At 39.9% G+C, this 6,788-nt stretch overlaps 1 pseudogene across 1 annotated transcript; it reads left to right on the forward strand.

Annotated features, from left to right (window-relative positions):
• The first annotated feature begins 559 nt into the window (after positions 1-559).
• Positions 560-2,139, forward strand: LOC103740934 (annotated as a pseudogene). Its single transcript, XR_001872651.2, has one exon. The product of XR_001872651.2 is annotated as a nucleolin pseudogene (transcript).
• Positions 2,140-6,788: the final 4,649 nt, after the last annotated feature.

Consider the following 6,788-nt stretch of genomic DNA (forward strand, 5'->3'; position numbering starts at 1 on the left):
CAACACTCCACTTTCCTGGTACCAACTCCTGTTTTGGCTATTTTTCTCTTGCTGTGATAAAACTCTATGACCAAAGGAACTTACACAATGAAGAGTCTATTTGAGGTTACAGTTCAGAGGGCTGGAGTCCATAATGCCGGGGAAGGCGTTGTGGCTAGAGCATAAAGAAGTCAAGGAATCACATCTCTAAGCATGTACAGGAAACAGAAAGCAACTGGAAATCTATCAAGGCTTAAGAACTCGTAAAGCCTGCTCCAAGCGTTGTGCTTCCTCTAGCAAGGCTGCACATCCCAAACCTTCCAAAATAGCACCACCAACAGGGGACAAATTTTCCAAGTACTTGGTGCCTGTGGGGGGCATTCTCATTCAAACTGCAACAATATCTGTTTGATAAACTTATAAATTTTCCTTGAAAAGACAAGGTAATTGTATTTGGAACAAATCATGTAATAAGAAGGGGCCTTGGTGATCTCTTAAAAGTGGGTCTCCAAGTGCTTTGTCCTGGTCCACAATACTTTAATACAGTAGATTATTAAAAATAATGTGGTAGTCAGTCGTACTTGCTCCAGTGTCTTCAGTACCCGCGGGCGTCATCGACGTCGCACGGATTCCTCTAGGCTGATCTGCACATCTCGCGCACCGCACTCCCTGTCGCCATAAGCCGCCATCATGGTGAAGCTTGCAAAGGCTGGTAAAAATCAAAGTGAGTCCAAGAAAATGGCTCCTCCCCCAAAGGAGGTGGAAGAAGACAGTGAAGATGAAGAAATGTCAGAAGATGAAGAGGAGGACAGCAGTGGAGAGGAGGTTGTCATCCCTCAGAAAAAAGGCAAGAAGGCTACAACTCCAGGAAAGAAAGTGGTGGTTTCACAAACAAAAAAGGTTGCAGTTGCCACACCTGCTAAGAAGGCAGCTGTCACCCCAAGCAAAAAGGCAGGAGCCACACCAGCAAAGAAGACAGTTACACCAGCCAAAGCAGTTGCAACACCTGGTAAGAAGGGAGCTACACAAGCAAAAGCATTGGTAACACCCCTTAATAAGAAGGGAGCTATCACCCCAGCCAAGGGAGCAAAGAATGGTAAGAATGCCAAGAAAGAAGGCAGTGATGAGGAGGATGAAGAGGAAGAGGAAGATGATAGTGATGAGGAGGAAGATGAAGAGGACGAGGAGCAGGAGGAGGAATTTGAGCCTGCAGTTCTGAAAAAAGTAAAAGCAGTGAAACCAGCAAAAGGGGCAAAAGCAACAGCACCTGCTCCTGCCTCAGAAGATGAGGAGGAAGATGATGATGAGGAGGAGGAGGAGGAAGATGATTCTGAAGAAGAAGATGATTCTGAAGAAGAAGCTGTGGAGATCACGCCAGCCAAAGGAAAGAAAGCTCCTGCCAAAGTTGTTCCTGTGAAAGCCAAGGGTATGACTGAGGAGGAGGAAGACGATGATGAAGATGAAGATGATGAAGATGAAGATGATGATGAAGAGGAGGAAGAAGAGGATGAAGAAGAGGAGGAGGAAGAAGAGCCTGTTAAAGAAGCACCTGGAAAACGGATAAAAGAAATGACTAAACAGAAAGAAGCTCCTGAGGCCAAGAAGCAGAAAATTGAAGGCTCAGAACCAACTACACCTTGCAATCTGTTCATTGGAAACTTGAATCCTAGCAAATCAGTTGCTGAATTAAAAGTTGCTATCAGTGAACTTTTTGCTAAAAATGATCTTGCTGTTGTGGATGTCAGAACTGGTACAAATAGGAAATTTGGTTATGTTGATTTTGAGTCTGCTGAAGCCTTAGAAAAGGCTTTGGAACTCACTGGCTTAAAAGTGTTTGATAATGAAATTAAACTAGAAAAACCAAAAGGAAGAGACAGTAAGAAAGTTCAGGCTGCAAGAACACTTTTGGCCAAAAACCTGTCTTTCAACGTCACTGAGGATGAATTAAAAGAAGTGTTTGAAGATGCCATGGAGGTTAGATTGGTTAGCCAGGATGGGAAGAGGAAAGGGATTGCTTATTGAATTTAAGACAGAAGCAGATGCAAGAAAACCTTTGAAGAAAAGCAGGGGGCAGAAATTGATGGGCGATCTGTTTCACTACACTACACTGGAAAGAAAGGTCAAAGGCAAGAGAGAGTGGGAAAGAATAGCACTTGCTGAAGATCCTGAAGAGCTTGGCAAACCAAGTCTGCTATCCAGGCCGACTTCACCCAGTGGAAATTCTCAATGCAGTGTTTAATGCTTTCAAGAATCCTTGCCATAAATGTGGAAATAGTAGTTGGGGGAGGCCAACAGCTTCTGTTTAGCATTGGTGGTATCTGGTTCTTGTGTGTACTTCTTGCTTCTCACCGTGTGTGAACCTGCAAAGGCCAGCAGAGGGCATGGGTCCCTTGGAACTGGAGTTACGGGTGGTTGGCTGCCATGTGGGTGTTGGGAATTGAACCCCTGTCTTCTGAAAGAATAGCAAGGGCTCTTACCAAGTCCTCTCCAGCCCCTGATTCTCAGTTTTTATAATAAAAAAGCCATATGACAAAAAAAATACAAATATTAAAATAAATAAAAAAATAATGTGCTATGTCACATACTAACTTTTCTCAGAGCAATGGCATATTTGGTTTTGTCAAGCATGCCTGTAATTCTTGACATCAGAGACCAACAGTGATTTGCTGCTTCTTGGTTCATGGCAACACAAATGGGATCTCCTTTCACAATTTGAACATTTATTTTTGCGAACAATGAAGTCCTTGAGTTGTTCAAAGGTGATTCTTTTCAAGATCAAGTAGCAGAAATCTCATCAACTTTGATCTCAAGTTCATGAAATTAAAGATTCATATAAACATACGTTAGGATTTTCTTTTTCTTAAAAGGGATTAGTCTTTTCAAAATGACTAAATCAGGGCCAGATGGATGGCTCAGCCAAAAAAGGTACATGCTGTCAAACCTGATCCCACAAGGTGGAAGGAGAGAATGACTCCTGAAAATTGATTCTAACTTCCACATTTGTACAGTGGCAAAATACCCACATGTATAAATTATACAAACACAAATCAAAAATGTAATAAATTTAAAAGGTGACTAAGCCATACACACATACACACACACACACACACACATCCCATTTCACTGAAATTCTACCATGTGAGCCATCTGAGTCTCATAATCATTGTATATTTCAATATTTTTTTTTGTAAAAAACTTATTGGCTTAAAATTAGTTCAGTTGTATTTCTCTCATAATGCAATGATTTTCATCCTTCCTTCCTTCCTCTGCTCCTACTTTCTGGTTTTAGATAAAATAAAATTCAAAGAAAACTTGATTAAAGTCACATTTATTTTTAAAAACTAAACTTGGGCTGTGTAGCTTTGAATTTAGTTCCATACTGTTTTAATCAGCATGTACAAAAGGAATATCTCCTAGAAAAGTATGTGATGTGTGCACCAGAAAATTGAGTTTCATGGTCATCCATTGTTGTCTCTATCTTATAGCCAAACCCAGGGATAGGTTTGTTGATACATTTTGGGTAATGAAAGATATGAAAGATGTGAAGAGGCTATTGTGAATAGCTTTGGATTTCACTTTTTGGAAACATAGTTTCCATGTGTAATCTGCCATTAAGAACAAAGAAAACACCATCAAGAAGTGTTATAATAAAAAAAAGATGACAGATTTATCCTTAACGTTTGTTAATCAGTCAAGCTGCTTTGGAAACTTTTTGTGCTTTCTTTTTTAACTTTAAAAATTTTTTTATTTATTTCTTTGTTATGTGTATGAGTGTATTGCCTGCATGTAGGTAAGTGCACCTGTGTCATGCAATGCCCATGGAGGTCAGAAGAGGCTGTCAGATACCCTGGGACTGGAGTTGTGGACAGTTGTTAGCTGCCATGTGGTTGGGGTTATTTATAGGAATATAGGTGATAGGTTGCTTACAAGACCAAAAGTGATTAAAAAGCAGTTGTATCACTAAAGCCCATGGGTGACAGCTCATTAAAGGCAGATGATGCCAGGAGCACACTGCACAACTTTCAGGCACCTCAACTGGTCTGAGCCTCTTCCAGGGAACTCAGCTTATCACTGCTTCTTTTGGGGAGCTTTTCTGATCTGCCAGTTTCAGATAGCTCCACAGATCTAAAAGTGTCTCTCACAGTCCTTACTGCTTATATAACTTTGGGGAGAGAGGGCTGTGCACTTGTCAGTGTACAGGATTTCCTGAGATTTTTGATTTGTTTACTTCCTGAGTTTTGAACAACTGTCTTGCAGGATGAAATGTTTCCCCTCACTTTAGAACACCAAGATGGAATGCTTTATCTCAGGAGTTTACAAAAATGTCATAAATAGAAAGCCAAACAAGACACAAGAGAATAAACAAAACAAAACAAAAACAACCCTATGAAGATGGGTGGTTTTAATTGTCAACTTGATGGGACAGAATCACCTGAGAAGAGAGTCATAACAAGGAATTTTCTAGATCAAATTGGCTGGTTGGCATGTCTTTGGTCTTGAGCATTTAAATTGATGTGGAAATACCTAACCTAAAATTGGGTGGTACCATTTCCTGCTTTTTAAATTTGGACTGTAAAAGAGGCAGGTGGATCTCTGTGAGTTCGAGACCAGCCTGGTCTACAAAGTGAGTTCTAGCCCAGCTCAGGCTACAAGAAGACCCTGTCTCAAGAAGACCCCCCGGCCCCCCAAAAATAGTAGAGAAAGTTGTGTGAGCATTAAGCATGTATGCATTAATTTTCTGTCTGCTACTCCCGTTCTCCCTCAAGTTGTTTGTTGTCAGGGTGTTTTTATCACAGCAACAGAAATTAAATCATAACACCTACTGATTTAGCATTCTAAACATTGAGTGGCAGCTGAGGAAAGGTGGAAGAGAGAAGTTAATGGATAATGGAAGTCTTCAGCTGCTCTTAGATGCCACTGAGATGTAAGCAAAGAGAAATAAAGAGTGCAGTGAGGGTGTGCAGACTGGAAAGCCTTTACTCAGAATCAGTCAAGCCTTCTCTTCCTAGCCTTCCCCAGATTGCATACTTTATCCCTCCTCAAATCCAGGAAACAATGTGTGATTAGGGCCAAATTACATACAGTTGGCTGGGAAGAGTGGCTGGATACTCCAGTGAGGGTCCAATGACTGACCCACTTGCCCCTCCTTTAATGAAGGAGTACAACCATCAACAAGCCCAATTATGATGATATTTAGTATCGCAGTGTGCATACCCTCAGGTCATTCATATACGTCAGCAACCCCACAGTTATCTCGGTAACTAAACTCAGTAAACTTATTGGTTCCCCAGTAAAACTTTAATCAAGCATTGGTTTGACACTAGAACCTTAAAAGCATTAAATAAGCATTTCTTAGTATTCCCAGGAAAAGAATTCTCACAACAGATGGAAAATATATTTGTTAGTGTTATTAACATTAGTAAATTAGTAAAAAAAAAAAATTAGCAAAAAAAAAAAAAAAAAAAAAGAAAATGAGAATGGAAAAGATGTTAAAAGGATATAGGAATAGAGATATTTTCAAAAGTAGAAAAAATGAGAAAGCCTAAGCAAGTGATGAACGTCTGTGTAGGTTTAAATGAGAGAAGAATAATATACACATAATCTTAAATTTTCTAAGGTCATAGTTTAGTCAACTAGTTTAAGGAACAAAATATATATCTAGTCAATGTTTATCTGAGAACATTTGGTTTTTTTATCCAAGCTTTATCTACATAGCACATGGTAATTAAAAATACCAGACTGGTAGAACTAGCATTATTGAAAGTTTAATAGCTGTACTCTGAGGCCTATACTAATCTGGTCGGAGGGACTTGAAGGACAGTTTTTGTCCCTTGCCTTCCAAGGTCAACTAAGTTCCAGGGGACTATAGAACATCTCTCAAAATGTCCTGTAACTGTGGTGAGTCACCTGTCCTCTTGTTCAGGGTGGACATGGAGACCCACCAGATAGACTTGAACCAGAGTTCAGTCTTCAAAGAGGAGGGTAAACTCAGAGAAAACATTTCCTCCATGTTTCCAAGTGAAGTCAGTCATGGTTGAGTAGGATCTTTGACTTATCTTAACATAGATGGAACTTGTAAAAGAAAGGACCCAGGGGCTCCTCCCAAGCCCATGTGACCCCTGAGGAACAGATCCTCAAAGGACCTTAAGTGTAAAAATAAACTGGTTTACCTGGGTCAACTGTATGGTCTTAAACACCCTAAAGGGAAGTATAACCAAAGAGTAAAGTGATCAGTATTTTTCTTTAAGACTTCAAATGATTACAGTTCCCAGATTATAGGTTTAAGTCCATATAAAAAGTTTTCAGACAATTGTTTCTCATTGATAATTTTGTTCCTAATCAGAAAGTGCTGCCCAGATGTAAGACTTCAACTCTTGGTCTGAACCACCACTGTAGTGCCCACCTGTAGCTAACAACCTGCTATTGCTCTAAAATAATGAATACGTTTTTTTTTCTCCCCTTATCTAGAAGTCTTTGAGAGGGAACTGACACTGAATCTAACCACTCCAAGAGCTATCAAAATGTCTGAAAGCAGATGCTGAATGCATCGCTCTTGAGTCCAGCCTTGGCAGACAAAAGAAAAATGAGGAGGAACCCAATAAAGGGATGCTTTTGGAAGCTCTCCTCAAGAAATTCTAATGGATTCTCATATGAACATTTGAAACTTGCCTTGTTCTGACTCTTTTCTAGTTTCCTGTCTGGAATTTGTAATGCTAATTACTCTTGCCTTTACTTCTGTTAGATAAAGGCCAAACAGAGAATAGCCACAGGAAACAAAGGACTCCAGTAAAACAGTTTATTTCTTAGGA

Source organism: Nannospalax galili, unplaced genomic scaffold (assembly GCF_000622305.1).
Source record: "Nannospalax galili isolate Female #2095 unplaced genomic scaffold, S.galili_v1.0 scaffold2380, whole genome shotgun sequence".
In the NCBI taxonomy this organism is placed as follows: domain Eukaryota; kingdom Metazoa; phylum Chordata; class Mammalia; order Rodentia; family Spalacidae; genus Nannospalax; species Nannospalax galili.